Source organism: Ranitomeya imitator, chromosome 3, assembly GCF_032444005.1.
Source record: "Ranitomeya imitator isolate aRanImi1 chromosome 3, aRanImi1.pri, whole genome shotgun sequence".
In the NCBI taxonomy this organism is placed as follows: domain Eukaryota; kingdom Metazoa; phylum Chordata; class Amphibia; order Anura; family Dendrobatidae; genus Ranitomeya; species Ranitomeya imitator.
Genome location: NC_091284.1, coordinates 233916713 through 233934200, shown reverse-complemented (window position 1 = coordinate 233934200; position 17488 = coordinate 233916713).

The following is a 17488-nucleotide window of genomic DNA, read 5'->3' as shown; positions in this document are numbered from 1 at the left end:
ACGTGACTGGGCAATATACTACGTAGCTGGGCAATATACTATGTGGATGGGCAATATACTACATGGCTGGGCAATATACTATGTGGCTGGGCAATATACTACGTAGTTGGGCAATATACTACGTGGCTGGGCAATATACTACGTGGACATGCATATTCTAGAATACCCGATGCGTTAGAATTGGGCCACCATCTAGTAACTAATATTTGTCTAGCAGTTGTGTGCCTGGCGCAATCTGGGTAGAGATAATCGGACGTGACAATTTAGCAGGGACAATAATCTTCATTGCTCCACATTTGGTGTGCGTCAGCAAGCCTATTTTAAAAAGAATATAATTTTCTATTGTTCTAAAAAATAGCGCATCTTTAACTAACAGTTGTTCGACTGGCGCAATCAGGATAAAGATAATCGTACGTGACAATTTTATCAGGGGCAAAAATCTTCATTTATAGTGTGTCAGCAAGACAATCTCCACATTGCTAGATACAGTGAATTTGTACATAAGACCTTTGCAAGGGTACTTGTGAGAAATAAAGCGAGTTTTTTTTTATTTCATAGGCATAATGCATACAAGATGCAAAAGTGTGACGTTAAGGGATGTGGATGTGGTGGTGTCTGCCAAGGCCGTGTGACACATACGTAGATGACTGTATCTCGTTCTAGGTTCCTGTCAAAATTTAGTCAGCGTGCTACACCACTAATGAACCCAGACAAGTGCGAAGATGTTGTGGGTTGGATGGTAAGCAAAGGTTCCAGTGGGTTGACAAGCAGCACCACGAAGTCTTTCACATGGTCCAGTCTCAGTAGCCAATAGGCTGGGCCTCTGAATCCTCAACGTGGTCCTTCTTCCTCCCGCCATCAAGAGTGCCAGGAGACCTATGACTCCAATGTTGGCCACCCTGAGGAACTGTTTATGTTCTCTTGTAATTTGTCCGGCCTCTCAATGTGCACCATTAAAGAGGGTCATGAGGAGGTGGCGTGCAGTGATGCCCAAACATTTGAGCACCCATGGCCAAGAGAAAGGCATGTTGGGGATCTTCAATTGATGTCTGAAGAGGTGGAAGATAATCATAAGGTACAGTTTCCATCAGGTCAGCTTCAAATTGCAGCTCAGAAGGAGGATCAGATTGAGGAATTGGAAGCTGACATGGTCGATGATGAGGCCACTGATCCAACCTCTCCCCAGTTACATAATCACGTGTTATACAATATGAGCCATGCTCTGGCCAAAGTAGTCACAGAGAAGGTCCACCTAACCACAGACACGTGGACAAGTTCTTGTGGATAAGGTCAATACATTTCCCTGAGAGGCATACTGGGTTAAATTGGTGGAGTCTGGGACAGAGTCAGAGGCTGGGACATCACACAATCTTACCCACACCAACTTCCACATCACACATCTTACCCACACCAACTTCCATCGGGCTTTCAGTCTCATCGTATTCTACTTCCTGTCTCTTCTCCTCCTCCCCATCCTCAGTGGAACTAGCCTCCGCATCACTACCCAGCTTCGAAATCTGCAGCACAGCCTTGGCGAAGCGGCAGCACGCTCTGCTGAAGATCATCTATTTAGGTGATAAAGCTCACAACGCAGCCGAGCTTTGGAAAGGGATAAAAGGTCAGACGATCAGTGGCTCTCCCCACTGAATCTCCAACCAGGTCAATAATGCGCGTAACTTGGTGGTGGCTTTAAAGCTTGGCAAGCTGGTACACATTCCACACATGGCCCACATGCTGAACTAGGATGTACAGCGGTTTTCAAAAACATACCCTGACTTGCCTGACCTACTTACCAAGTTATACCGTGCCAGTGCACATTTCTGAAAGTCATCTCAGGCTTTTACCAGTCTAGCTTTGCATCACTTTAATTTGCCTAGTCACCAACTGATTTGTGACCTGCCCACATGCTGGAATTCGACCTTCCATATGTTGGCAAGGCTTAGTGAACAGCAGAGGGCAGTCCCTGAATTCCAACTTCTCAATGCCCATCAGAGTAAAACTCAGCCCCCACACATAACAACTGCTGAGTGGGTGTAGAGTGCTGACCTATGTGAGGTTCTTCAAAACTTTGAGAACTGTACCAAGACAATGAGTGCTGATGACGCTATTATGAGCGTAACCATCCCACTGCTCTGTCTATTAAAACGTTCATTGCAGTATCTGAAAGAGAATGTTTTGAATGCCGAGCAGGTGGCTATGGAGCAAGATTGTACAGTGGTTAAAACCACACAGCCCAGCCTCACATAGGATTCTAAGGCCAGATTGGGTGATGATGAGAAACAGGAGGAGGAGGATGAGGAGGATCAGGATTTTTTGCTCTGCACTACAGAGGGGACTCTAATCCCAGCTTAATGCATGTCCAGCATGGATGGCCTGAAGAGGAGGAGGCTGTGCATTGTGTGGAGGAAAGTATGGTTACTGTTTTTTCTGATGATACACTGAATGTTTGACTTTTTGTAGTCTGCCACACATGGCAGAGCTCATGTCCATATGCCTTTCCCGAGACCCTCACTTGAAAGACATTTTGTCCACCATGAAATACTGGCTGTGAACCTTTCTTGACCCACAGTACAAGGAGAAATTTGCTTCTCTAATGTCAGAGGCAGACATGCCATTTTCACTGTATGCATGCCAGAACGCCGTAGTGGAAGACTTGCTCAAAAGATTACGCTCAGACAACACTGGTGGCAGAGGTACCGGCTCTTTTTGACCACAAGAATTACAGGGTAGGGCCGCAAACACCAGGTGCAAATCAGGGGGAAGGAAATGTTCACCAACTGGGCCATTTTCATGAGAATGTCCCCTCAACAAAGGCTATCTATGGGTGTAACTATGATGAGGAGCGAGAAGTTGACCAAGATGGTGAGGGACTACTTAAGTGACCATACCAGCGTCTTTCTTGATTCTTCAGTGCTCTTTAACTATTGGTTGTCCAAGCTTCAAAATTGGCCTGACCTCTTCTTGTACACCTTGGAGGTGCTGCCATGCCCTGCTGCGAGTATGTTGTCTGAGCGGGTTTTTAGTTCAGCAGGTGCAATCATAACGAATAGGCGTACATGCCTGTCAATGGAAAATGCCAGCTGACTCTTCAAAAATTGAACAAGGGCTGGATTTCCTCCAATTTTGTAAGCCCTACGGATGATAGCAATGTTATGTAAATGCAGGTCACATTTTTTTTTTGGAAGTTGTCTTAAGGTCAATCCCTCACCATCCAAAACCATTTTGTACAGGAAATCAACTCCTCCATCTCCTCCTTCTGCAACAAGTACTTAGTGTTCATCTATGCATACCCCACGTGGGTATTGTTTTGTACTTTTTGAAACCTTTGCACATTGTGCAATGGTAAAACATGTACTCTCTACATCTTGTAATAACTGCTAAGTCTATTTTGAAATCCCCATGATGCTGTCTTTCAGCTGCTCTGTGAGAGATCCCTTGGCTAATTTTTGTAAATTTTTGCACATTGTGCAGTGGTTGAACTTGTACTCTCTATCTCTAGCTCTTGTAATAACTCAACAACCAATCTCATATATCATGCATATAGGACAAATAAGAGATCCTACAAGATATCCATAAAACCAATATTTGTATTTTTCAAGAATAAAAAAATAATAAAAGAAATGCACAAAAAAAGCAAACGTGCCATATATAGGGGACGCCGAGTACAATATCCACAAGTTGAAATAAAATAGTAAATGTGAACACGCCCCTGGAAGAAGCTGGAAGAAGCTGGCAGCAAAATACACATCGGGATGAGGGGAAGCCATGAGCATCATCTCCACAGATATTTACCTTCCTACATGTTATTAGCCTGGTTTATATACTGTAAGGATAGGCACTATAGGAGCTTTAGATTAATTTATTATTGCCTATTCGGTTTGCTCCTGACTTACCGGATTCAGGGACATAATAAATATATATTTTTACTTTTATTTTTTGACCGTTTTTGGTTTTTCATATAAACTTGGTGTTCACTTTTACAGTTTTTTTGATCTTGTGGAATTATTACCTCATTTGTAGGGGTCGATATGGTAGAAATTTCCACGATACCGATATGCATTGACTAACATTACAAGTATGTACCCACCATAGATTAGCACTGGAGTAGTGATCTCCTCAGTATATCTCTTATTGTACTATTCTCATTGTTTTTCACCCCTACTTTCTGGATATTGTGTTCAGTGTCCCCTATATACGGCATTTTTGCTTTTTAATGCATTTCTTTTAACATCTTGAATAATAATAATTTAACCAGTGAAACTACTCACTTTAACTCACATAAAAGGGAAGAATTGAATAATACCTACCCCCATGTGAGATCGCCTATCAATATTACATAACAGGGAGGAATTGGTTAATACTTATCCTCGAAGTAATAGCCTTCAGCAGCTAACGTTATACTGCATGAGGAGGAACTATATACAATTGTATAACCAATACATCAAGATAGGACACTATTAACTAAACGTGACTCTGTATTTTTTTTTTTTTTGTAAATTCTTTATTTAAAGTAAAGGCAAAGAACAATCGCACAGTTTATATTAGCGTAAATAAATCATGTCCATTACATTAATGGCATTAAACAAACCAAGAGTACCATCCTTTGGGAAGGATAGGAAAGGGGGAGGGGTGGAGAGGGGTAGGAAGGTTAGGGCAAGGGGGTGAGGCTGAGGGGGAAAGACAAAGAGGGAAATGGGGGGAGGGAAGGGAACAATAAACATAACATTTCAAGTACACGTGAAGACATCACTCTAAAGTAGACTGACCGATATCATGGAGTTTGCGAAGGGGCAGAGACAAGTAAGGAACAATATTAAGGCGCACTGGATCTAAATGATTTCCAGGGGAGCCAATCAGCAACAAAACGTTCATGAGAATATGTTTCCCAACTTGAGAGTTCCTCTAGTCTGTGGATATGGTCAATTTTGTTAAACCACTCACCCATCGTTGGAGGGGTCACGCTCCTCCAATGAAGAGTTATCAAGTGCTTTGCAGCACTAAGCAACAATGGAAGAAGGCCATGCCTCGATGGTCTGAAGTTGTTCGATGGGCACGAGAGAATGGCCTCAGAGGCCAACAAATTGGTTTTGATTAGTTTTAGCTCTTTAAGCGTGGAGTTTATTCCCCCCCAAAAATTTCTAATCTGAGAACATTCCCAAAATATGTGTCCATGGTTTCCTTGGGCGGCTTGGCATCGCCAACATAAGTCTGAGTCTGATAGACCCAGATGGTGGAGCTTTACCGGGGTCATATGCCATCTGGTTAGCACCTTGTATGAGTTTTCCTGTAATAGGATACAACGGGAAAAACCACGGGCAAACCTCAACATCTTGGAGATCTGATCGTCTGTAAAAATAACATTAAATTCAGATTCCCAGGAGTAAATAAAAGAGGGCTTAGAGTGTTGAGGAGGGGTAATAAGTCGGGAGTATATACGAGATATTACTTTATATCTAGCTGGTCCTGTTTTGAGCATGAGATCCAACCACGACCAGTTAGACTTGTGTGGGAATTGTTTTCTGAATTGCGTTAGAATACGTATAGTATGGTGTTTTTGAAGGAAGTTTTTTGGAGAGGTTAGAGCATTACTAGGCCAGCTATCATTTTTAAGGGTTTTTCCATCATAAAAGTTAGTAAGAGAGTCCATTGGAAGTTTCGACCATAAGTTATATGAGTCCTTAAAGTTAGGATTGACTAGATAGGGGATGACTGCAATAGGGGTTAGTGAAGAAGGAAACGACTCAGGTGGCAATTCATTCAATAGGGAGCGTCTGGTATGCAGAGTTGCTAAGGTTATATCATCCAGACCAAGCGAAGCCCACGGTTTTGAATGTGACCATAAGAGTGGGATCCCCCCATTGCCTAATAGGGCCATATCTATCAAGTCTAGTGTACCCCTCTCAAAGCCGAGTACGATTCTCAGCCATCTACTTAAGTGTATAGCTTTATAATAGATATAAGGGTCCGGGACTCCCAACCCTCCGCATGAAGTGGGGTATGTTAACAATTTGAAGGGAAGCCTAGCTGGTTTGTTTCTCCATATGAATTTAGATATTAAGGACCTAATTTTTTTGAAGAAAGTAAGGGGGAGACGAATGGGGACCATACTCATGCGGTATAGTAGTATAGGCATCAGGTACGCTTTGAATACGTTGATACGTCCTATCCACGATAAAGTGGGTAAGTTGTAAGATTTCATCAACGTATCTAATTTCTTTAGTAAGGGAGAAAAGTTAGAACTGAACAAGTCCATGGGATCCCTGGTAACCCAGACTCCCAAATATTTTATGGAGGAAGCGGACCAAGAGAAGGGGGTTATTTTACGTAAATTAGATAGCTGAAAGTTTGATAAGGTAATATTGAGAGCCTCCGATTTAGAGTAGTTAATTTTAAAATTTGATAATTTACCAAACTGATTAAGTATATTGAGGATAATAGGGAATGCTTTAAAAGGATTAGTGATGAGGAAAAGCAGATCATCTGCGAATGCTAAAGTTTTTATTTCCATACTACCTATCTGCAATCCCCTGACCTGGACCTCCTGTCTAATTCTCTGAATCAGTGTTTCGATAACTAGTATAAACAAAGAAGGGGACAAGGGGCACCCCTGCCTGGTACCATTACTGATATTAAAAGCGTCTGACAGTATACCGTTCACTCGGACCCTGGCGGTGGGAAGGGAATACAAGGAAAAAACAGCTGTAATAAACTGAGGAGGAAAGCCAAACCGATGCAAGACCCTCTCCATGTATCTCCAACTCACTCTATCAAAAGCCTTCTCGGCGTCAGTAGATAAAAGAGTGACTCTGTATTTTTAATGAGCACATTCTTCTTATTATTATTATAATTTAACTTATATTGTATTAATATCAGAATCTTTAGTGAGGGTCTATTTGCCATTTGGCAATTTGCAAAGTATTGTATAGCAGGAGGTTGCAATCAGCAACAGGCACAACAAAACAGATTTGGGTATAGGGCATACATGGCATGCCTGATAGGATATCAGTCCGAATAGTCCACAATTTCTCTCTCACCAGAACAATCTAGAAAAACAGAGCATGATATACTAATAATATATTTCATGGATTGTTTGTAGAAGCAATCAGGTTTTGTTCAATGTTTTGCTGGGAAGACCTACAGTCATGGCCAAAAATGTTGAGACTGACACAGTTTGCTGTTTCAGGTTTTGACATCCTTTAGTTAGATTTTTCAATTGTTACTGAAATACAATTATAAGATTGCTATAACTTTTTAAACTTTTATTGATAAATGCATCAAGTTTATGCAAAGACTCAATAACTACATTGCTCAATATTTTTCAAGACTTAAGCAATCCACCCTTGCATGTTGTTCATCAGCTTCTGGACCAAATCCTTACCAATGGTAACCTATTCTACTGTAATCAGTGCATGGAGTTTATCACAATGTCTGTGTTATTGTTTGTCCCTCTTTTTGAGGATTGAGAACTGGAATTATCAATGTGACTAAGATCTGGAGATTTTCTTGCCCATGAAAATAAAATATCAATGTTTTGTTCACCGAGCCACATAGAAATTACTTTTGCTTTATGACATAGTGCTCCATCATGGTGGAAAAACTGCTAAACAACGTGTTGTGAACAGTGCTGGGCTTGAATCGGGGTCTTGCAATTTTCTGTAGGCTTTAATCATACATGGCAGACTTGGGGCCATAGTTCACCTACCCCGGTGCCATAGACAAACTTCGGCATGGACTGGCAGTAGACAGTGGCAGCTCCCTTCTCTTTGTTTCATCAATAAGATGACGTATCTAAAGTGTTTACATTTTGAAATCAGAGCACCCATAATATTAAGGTGGCTTAAAAGGCAGGGTGTTAAGTGGTTAAATTGGTATTACAGCCTGAATCACTTATCCATGGAATGAGTGATAAAATACTGGGAGCCCCACCAGCCAGCTTACCCCACCACTCTACCTTACCCTTCCAAGAGCGAAGCTAAGGGTTAGAATGAAGATTTGTTTTGTTCAAGAAAATGACACTGATGTCAAATGTAATAATAGAAAGCTATAAGTATGAGTTAAGATACCAGGATAATAATTGTTTTAACTCTGCTTCCTCAAAAGTAAATTTCTGTTGTGCTTTGTACATACTTTCTTAAAGGAGTTGTCCAGTACGATTACAGTATATTGATGACCTAACCTTAGGATACATCTCCTTATCAGCTTCTACTAGTTTTGGCAGCGGCTGGCTGTTTAGTGACTGCTCCCAGGTATTGCAGATCAGCTCTTACTCTTATAAATAAGCGCTGATCCAATATATTTGACGGTGGTCACTAAACCAGAGTGAGAACCTGTATAGAGCGTGGGTCGAGTGTGTGCATTGATAAGGAGGGGATAGCTTACAGACTTGAAACAAAACCTTTAAATTAAGTATTTGCTTTAATATTTTGAATTTCACAAGATCTACATGTACCCTGTTCATTTTAAAGTGAACAGTGCAGAAAGCAACCAGAACCAGATGTTTCCTCCTGTGCATTAATTAGTACGATGCAGCACATTTCATTATGTGTAAGGGAATACTCTTAACGAATATACTGTGAGTGTAAAAACATTATAATAAGCTGTGTTGCATTAATGCTTCATCACACATCAGACTTATAACTACTCAAGAGAATAGCAATCTAAAAGGACAAATTATATATTATATTTATACTGATTAATTTTTCCCATAGAATGTTAATTATGAGATGCTGCTTACTCCATACATCAATGCCTTTCAACTTGTTTGGCCTTGGGACACTCTTGCCAAATATTTTTTTCACAAATTAACAACCTTTGCCTTTATAAATTTGATGTGAGATAAAGCATCAATGCAAAATAGCTTATTATAATGCTTTTAAACTCACATTATATTCATGTAGGGTATTCCCTACCACACATACTAATTAATGCATCTAAAATAAGAACACATAACACCTTCAAATCACTGTTACTGTTTTACTTTAAAATTGCTAAAAAGAGCCGCTGATATTTTCGGTGTGACACATTGACTTACTTCTTCTTGTCCAAGACCTGAATCTGTGGCTTCATACTGGGTCTGATGAAAATATTAAATGGTTATATTATGCTCCCTGAAGATACACTCCTCCCCGTTGAAATAGCAAAACCAAGGAGGAAAAGTCATAGGATTATGTAAACCACAGGATTGATACACTTAAAAATGATATTCAAATGATTAAAAATGGAATAAACAATCAAAACATCTCAATTTATTCAGTATCACATATGAGCGCCATGCGCAGAATTAACAGCATTTCCCCAAAATATCCGCGCCATTTTTCAACACAATGCCAGTCTACCGTTTGCTCATGCTGCTGTGCGAAGCCTGAATTACAGAAATGTGCTACCATTGCATACAGTGTCTCCAGACTTGTTTCCCTTCAATCACATCTGGGACATCATTGGTCGGAAACTTCAAAAAGAGCTGTATGCAGCTGATCTTAATGATTTGTTTGACAAGTGTATTCAGCGTTTTATCAGACAACCATTTTTAACCTTATTGACAGGAAGCCAAGAGGTGTGTTTATTCTGTGTGTGGCGCTCACAATATTGAATACTTTTTTATATGTTTTAAACATTTGTTTTTCAAATGTGTCATAATTTGCATATCATTAACATGTCTATCCATCCTGTGATTTTCATAATTCCACAACTTTTCCTTCTTGGTGTTTCAATTTCAATGCTAAGGAGTGTACAGTACTGTGCAAAGGGTTAGGCAGGTATAGAAAAAATTCAGCAACGTAAGAATGCTTTAAAACATACCAGTGTTAAAAATCTTTTTTATCAATTAATAAAATGCAAAGTGAATGTACAAAATATGAATTGAAATATAATAAATTTTTGGTGTAACCACCCTTTGCCTTCAGATCAGCATCTATTCTTCTTGTTTTAGTTGCACACAGTTTTTGAAGGAACGGCCATGGAGATTGTTCCAAACAAATTGGAGCACTAACCACAGATCTTCTTTGCCTGTAGGCTTGAGCAAATCCTTTAGTCTCTTTATGTAATTGTGAGCAGGTTGCGAGACACAGTGACGGACAGGAGGCAGAGCAAGGGCTAATGTGACGCCCGCTAAGGCCATGGGGTACTCAGAACCAGGTCGGACGATGCTTAAAGGGGTGGTCACGGCAGCAGTGATCCGGTCCTTGGCCCTTGATGTGCAATAAAAGTGATGAAGGAATGTTTGCAGGGGAATTCATGTGACGCCTCCTTGTGGTGTTCGGCAATCGGTAGCCAACGCTGTTTAAGGGGACCGATGGGGCCAATGGTGTCACAGCTGAGATGGTTCTCCTCCCCACAGGTGGAGCAAGGCCCCAGGGCTACAAGTACAGTCTATAAGGGATCATGGAAATTGGGGTGCAGAACTATGGGTGTGGGAAAAGGACTTGAGGACGCAAAGACTGTTGTTTCTTTTACCTTTAATGGCAGATGTGAACCAGGGCACTAGTGGCAGGCGGTCATCGAGATCCGGGCAGCTTGGAAGCATTTCAGGGTCCACCAAGCCAGGTGGATTTGGATGCCTTCCCCTCTGCACTGCTCCCTAGGTCCTTGGTGCCTTAAGCTCCCCACAAGTTCCTGTTACAGTCTGTCCATGAAATTGAACATTTCCCCACATGACAGGCAGCTTGAGCCTGTTTCAGGTGTCACTCCCTCGTGGTGACTCCGGCTCTCATATGCTGCTGTGCCTCAGGTTGTAAGCTGGGGCCAGGAGACTTGCAATCTCCTGCCCTCCGGTTTTAGTTGCTGAACCTGCAGTTCCCACACCACTACGGACTCCAGTGTCCGATCTTTGGAGCTCAGTCCTGGGGTGAGCTCAGTTGCAGCTCCAATCCCCCCAGGTTCTCCTCACTTGCCTCTTCCTCCTTCACTGTCTGCTCCCCAGACAAACATCCTCTCTCCTTAACCCAGCCTCCAGGCCAGGGCTAGGGAAGCTCCCCTAAAACAGGTGTTAGAGCTCCCCTTTCTGGTCTGGAGTCTGGAAAGGTGTTGGATGCTTGCATTACCTGCAAAGGTGATCCCTCCTTGCTTCCAGGCATGGCATCACCCCCTGTGAGGGAGGCAATGCCACTGTGGCAACCGGACTCCTGGGGTGCCACATTAACAATTTTACTTAACAATATTCCATACAGGGAGATAAACAGTTAAATGACAAAAACAGTTCAGATGCAAAAAGACATGCAGAGTAAATGAAAACAAGGGAAAAGTTAGTGGCAGTTCATGTTAGATCAACTTAGCCTGTCAGTCATCTTCCAGGCTGTGGAAATTACGGAGCCATCGATGATGCCTACAATGGCTGGTGCGGTGCTGTTCCAGTGGGGTCTTGCAAACAAAGTTCCATCCTCTGGCGGCAGTGGTTGGTGTCCGGTACCCTCCACTGAGCCCCTAGTCCTTGAACATATGTGGCCAAAGCAAGCAAGGCAGCAGCACAATCAGGGTCTCCCATGGGCAGGAAAGTTTATGTTGGTAAGGTGGGTTACAAAAGTCTATCCAGTACTCGGTTCTCTCTTTGCCGCACATGCGCTGTACTCATGGTCACGAAGCACACAGCACCTTGATCTCTGTCAGCTACAGGGCACAGTGCATTTTTCTCTCTATGCTGCATGCTGCCTGTTCTCACCAAGACTTAAGCACTAACAAGCACTGGCGTGATGCTTCTTCTGCGAGGTCCTGCAGACCATGGTCCAACAACAAGGGCAGCAGCGAACAGTACTAAACTCTGCCCTGGCTCTTAAGCTTACGTGCGGCGCTCAGCTGAACAGAACAGGGCTCCCAGCTTTCTACCTGTCACTGCTGTGGGCTCCAGCAGCGTGCTGGCATATGACTGGCCCCGATTCATCTAGGCCTGGCTGCGCACCTCTCAGAGCCCGCTGCGCACACACCTCCCCTTTCTCATGGCTGGCGGAAACTGCCCGAAGCTGCGCGCGCTTTTTCTTACATCTGCATCCCCAGCTTCCCAAATATAAATAATAAATCACTTGGCACTCAGGAGATAGTTTTTGCAAGATAAGAAGTGAACAATATGTCTATTAGGTGCATCCAGTTCCACATATAAACGTTTTCGGTCTAATCATAAGACCTTCATCAGAAATGGTTATTGAGTACTGTAATACATGCGTAGAAAAACACAACGGAATGTTTTAGAAAAATGATGCACAGAGTAAATACAAATCTAATACATATTGCTCGACGAAATCAAAAAATAAATAGACATCACTTGTTGAATGATAGACAAAAACAGTGGCGGTCTAAAAGGATCCGGCCTGGTGCTCCGTGAGTTGTGAGCTTCGTAGAAGAAATGCTAAAGACTGTAGACGTGTATAGGAATAATAAAAAGAAGAATATCAAGTCCTGCTAAGGACAGGCGAGTGGACTGCGGATTGACCACCCCCAAAGGATACAGAGAGTGCGGTGACCTTCATGACTAGTGGTCGATGGGCTAAGGTGCAAAGTGAACAGCCTAAAATATAAAAACACGAGAATGTAAATAATACATTAATTCCATTGTGCAGGGATTGTGCAATATGCCTGGGCAAAAAGCCCCGTGGGACCTTAAGGGCATAAGGACCAGTCCTGAAGTGTGACCACCTAGAGCCTGCAAACATTGATCAAAGAATAGCCAGTAAAATCCACAGAACACCGTGTACCCTGGAGGGATAGTCTAAGAGAGTCCCAAAAATAACTACCTGGATGACGTAGAAAATCTGAAAAGGCCCATAAGGTGCCAGCATCAGAGCAGTCCTGGGAGAGGGAGGGCGCCTAGGGAGGACAGGGAGAGACAGAGGAACACATTGCAAGATGCTGCCTATGTGGCCCAGTGTAGGAATACCCCCCTTAAAATAGTCACTGTTACCTGTGAGTCTGAGGGTATGAGAGGCGAGCGCTGTGGGATGCGAAATAATCGCAGGAGCAGGAGCGCTGTGGAATAAAGGCAGGTAATGGGTAACTAAGTGACTGGGCCGAGGAAAATGCAGAGAAAAGGCGAGCGCCGCTGGACTGGGAAACTGAAAGTACCTGTTACACCGGAGGACGCCGGCGCCGTGCTGCAGAGGCTGTGAGACTCCCGGGGCTGGTGCCAGGCGGCGGCACTTCCGGGTTTAAGTGCGCGCCGCCCAGCGATCACCTGACCCGTCGCGTCATAGGAGACACGTGACCGGGTCGGCTGCGCGTGCGCAGAAGGGATGAGACGATCAGGGCTGAATGGCGCCTGCGCATGAAAAGCCAGTACCAGGACCTAGTATAAAAGCTGGTGGTGTGGTGGTGGCCGTATGCAGGGGGGGGGGGAGGCCGTAGCCCCGAGCAGAACCAAAACACAGATGGACCGCTAGAAAAATGGAGGCTAAACGCTGATACTAGAGCGGGGTGCAGGCCAAGTATAGGGGCACTCTATAGGGAGAACAACCCGATGAAGAGAGGGGGGGATATGATGACCTGAGATCAGAGCAAGACCCTAAAGGGTGGTCACACGCAGGTGATATAGAGACCAAGCTAGCACTCTATATCTAAATCGGCATAGTGTATGGATACTGTACCATATGGGGTAGGACCAGTGCTCGGTGCGCAGGGTGTGATTAGCGGTTCTGTGGAGAGAAGTAAAACAAAAGGCAGTTAAAATCAGGACATAATCAGTCAAGCAAGGTCAACACATTCGATAGATGTGCTAACCCCTCATACAATACAAAACAAAAAATTACAAAAAAGCTGAGACATCGTAATCTCTATTTAATCCCTTTGGTTCTAGGGTCTGAAGTGTGTAGATCCAATATGCTTCCCTTCTTTGGAGCATTCTGGTACGGTTTTGTCCCCTTCTAGGGATGTCCACCTGTTCTAGAACCTGGAACCGGAGTTGGGCAATGCTGTGGTTTTTTTATGGCAAAATGGTGTGGGAGGGGGAGATGTGTCTTGTTACATCGGATGGTGGATTTATGTTGGGCCACCCTGTCCCTCACTGCTTGCGTGGTCTCGCCCACGTAGGCTAGACCGCATGGGCATTTGATGAGATAGACCACAAATGTGGACTCACAGGTGTAAAAACCTTTTATGGGAATGGCCTTACCAGTTTGTGGGTGAAACACAGAGGAACCCTTTTGTACATTACTGCACTGTAGACAGTTGAGGCAGGGGAATGTACCACGTTTCTGGGTTTGAAGAAAAGTTTGTTTTGGGACCACTAAGCCTGAGCCAATATCCGCCTTGACTAACCTGTCCTTGAGGTTCCTAGCTCGCTTGAAGCATGGTAGGAACGGTACTTTGAATTCTGGAACTGTCGGGTAGCTTTTGGATAAAATATTCCAATGTCTCCTAATGGTGGACTGTACTAGGCCCGAGAATGGATGAAAGATAGACACAAAGGGGATTCTCTTTTGATTATCCTTGGGTTTGCTGTGTGATAAGTTCTGCTTGGCATCTGTCAATACCCCCTGGGGGTAACCCCTATCAGTGAATTTTTGTTCCATCTCCATGAGTCTAGTTTTTTTTATATCCATATCGGAGACAATCCTGTCTACCCTGTGAAACTGTGATTTGGGGATGGATCTCTTGATGGAGGGTGGGTGGCAGCTGGAAAAATGCAGGAGACCATTACGATCAGTAGATTTTGTAAATAAATCGATACCCAAACGACCCTCCCTCTCCTTGTATATCAGGGTGTCCAGAAAACTAATTTTGTGCGTGTCATGTTGTATGGTAAATTTGAGTTCAGGCCAGATGCTGTTAATGTGTTGGTCAAAAGGCAAGAGTGACTCAATAGGGCCATCCCAGACGCAAAATATATCATCGATATATCTCCGTCAAACCCTGCAGTGAGCCGTAAATAAAGGGTGATTGTACACAAAGTCACTTTCAAAAGCCGCCATGTATGCTATTGCGTAAGGGGGCGCTACGTTCGCGCCCATGGCTGTACCTTGTTGTTGGGCATAGAAAGTGTCCTGAAACATGAAGTAATTTTCTTTGAGTACTATGCCCAAAAGATCGGCACAGAAGTGACGAATTTTGATGTCCACTCTGTTCTCACTCAGAAGTCTATCTGTGGCTGCTAAGCCCTTTTCATGCATTATTGAGGTATATAAACTGTTGACATCCCAGGTGATAAGCAGGGAAGAGGGAGCTAAGGGGCCCAATGATTTGATAATTTGAATGAAGTCACTAGTATCCAGTAGGAAGGAGCGGGTGGTCTTAACCAGTGGGGTTAGAATTTTTTCCAGTACCATAGATAGAGGTGACAGGACTGAATCGGTCAGGGACACGATGGGACTACCAGGTGGTTTGACTAATCTCTTATGTATTTTAGGTAAAATATAAAATATGGGAGTGATGGGATCCCTTTTGATGAGGAAATCCCTCATCTTACTGTCGATAGTGCCTGCCTGGAAGTGAAATTCCACAATGGGTGCAATTTTTTGGACTATCTGATTCAAAGGGTTATGTGGTATTACCCTGTATACCGTAGTGTCCCCCAATTGCCTAAACACTTCCTCAAGGTAATCAGCTCTGTCCATGACCACCGTTGCCCCGCCCTTATCTGCTGGTTTAAATATCAAAGATTTATCCGACGACAGATGCTCCAGTGAAACTCTCTCTGGGTATGAGAGATTAGTGTGGAACTGGAACTTTCCTCGGTCCATCTCCCGAGTCAATGTATGAATATCTCTCTCAACAAGGGAAACAAAAGTTTCCACCGGTGGGTTTGACCGTGGTGGCATGTAGGAGCTATGGGTCCGTAGCCCCAGATTGCGGAGTTCAAGTAGGGTCTTGTCCTGTCTTGAAGGGTTCAAGACAGGAGGTTGCTCTGAGAAATGGACACGTAGTCTGAGGTTACGGTAGAACCTCTGTAGATCCATGCTGAGTTCAAAGGAGTTGAACTTGTACATAGGGCAGAAGGACAAGCCCTTTTGAAAAACGGACAATTGATGAGTGTCCAAGTTTTTTGAGGAAATGTTAACTACCAGTGGGAGGTCCTTACCTGTGAGCGTGTTGCCATCTGGTTTCTGGGTTCCTCGGCGGCATTGGCCCCCCCGCCTCGTTTTCCCTTTTGACGGCCGCGGTTGTTCCCTAAAAAAGATGAATGGGAGGTAGAAGGGTTTAAGGTTCCGGGCCTGCTGTCGGTGGAACCAGAAGAGCTTAGAGAGCTGTGTCGCCTGGTGGAACGCCGAACATCCCGCCTCTGGTAAACACGGTTCTGTAGATAGTCCTCGGTGTCTCTCAGGAACTTTGATCTTTTCTTCTTTTCTAGTTCTGATCTGTGTGACCGTAACATTTCTTGATTCTTCGTCTTGAGTTCCTGGAACTCCTCCTGGGGCATAGTACTGGTCAGTTGGTTCTCGATGGCGCTTATCTGGGCATTTACAGTATCCAGGTTCTTTTGGAACCCTCCCTGTCCTCCCTAGGCGCCCTCCCTCTCCCAGGACTGCTCTGATGCTGGCACCTTATGGGCCTTTTCAGATTTTCTACGTCATCCAGGTAGTTATTTTTGGGACTCTCTTAGACTATCCCTCCAGAGTACACGGTGTTCTGTGGATTTTACTGGCTATTCTTTGATCAATGTTTGCAGGCTCTAGGTGGTCACACTTCAGGACTGGTCCTTATGCCCTTAAGGTCCCACGGGGCTTTTTGCCCAGGCATATTGCACAATCCCTGCACAATGGCATTAATGTATTATTTACATTCTCGTGTTTTTATATTTTAGGCTGTTCACTTTGCACCTTAGCCCATCGACCACTAGTCATGAAGGTCACCGCACTCTCTGTATCCTTTGGGGGTGGTCAATCCGCAGTCCACTCGCCCGGTTCCTTAGCAGGACTTGATATTCTTATTTTTATTATTCCTATACACGTCTACAGTCTTTAGCATTTCTTCTACGAAGCTCACAACTCACGGAGCACCAGGCCGGATCCTTTTAGACCGCCACTGTTTTTGTCTATCATTCAACAAGTGATGTCTATTTATTTTTTGATTTCGTCGAGCAATATGTATTAGATTTGTATTTACTCTGTGCATCATTTTTCTAAAACATTCCTTTGTGTTTTTCTACGCATGTATTACAGTACTCAATAACCATTTCTGATGAAGGTCTTATGATTAGACCGAAAACGTTTATATGTGGAACTGGATGCACCTAATAAACAAATTGTTCACTTCTTATCTTGCAAAAACTATCTCCTGAGTGCCAAGTAATTTATTATTTATGATTGATGGGTTGGATACCTAACTTGTGCACCACCAACAAGCCTTGAGTGCCGTGTCCTCTATTACTACATGCTTTATCCTTACACGAGCACCTCGGACGATGTCGAGTGAGACCTTCTCCTTCAACGCTACAGAAGCGGCAGAAATCCTCTCCAAAGTAACCGCACCTAGCGATTTCCTACAAATTCCTACCAAAGAACTCAAGAATCGCGACTTGGAACGTGAGTCTAGACGAGAAGTTAACCTAGAACTGCATATTATTACAATAGCT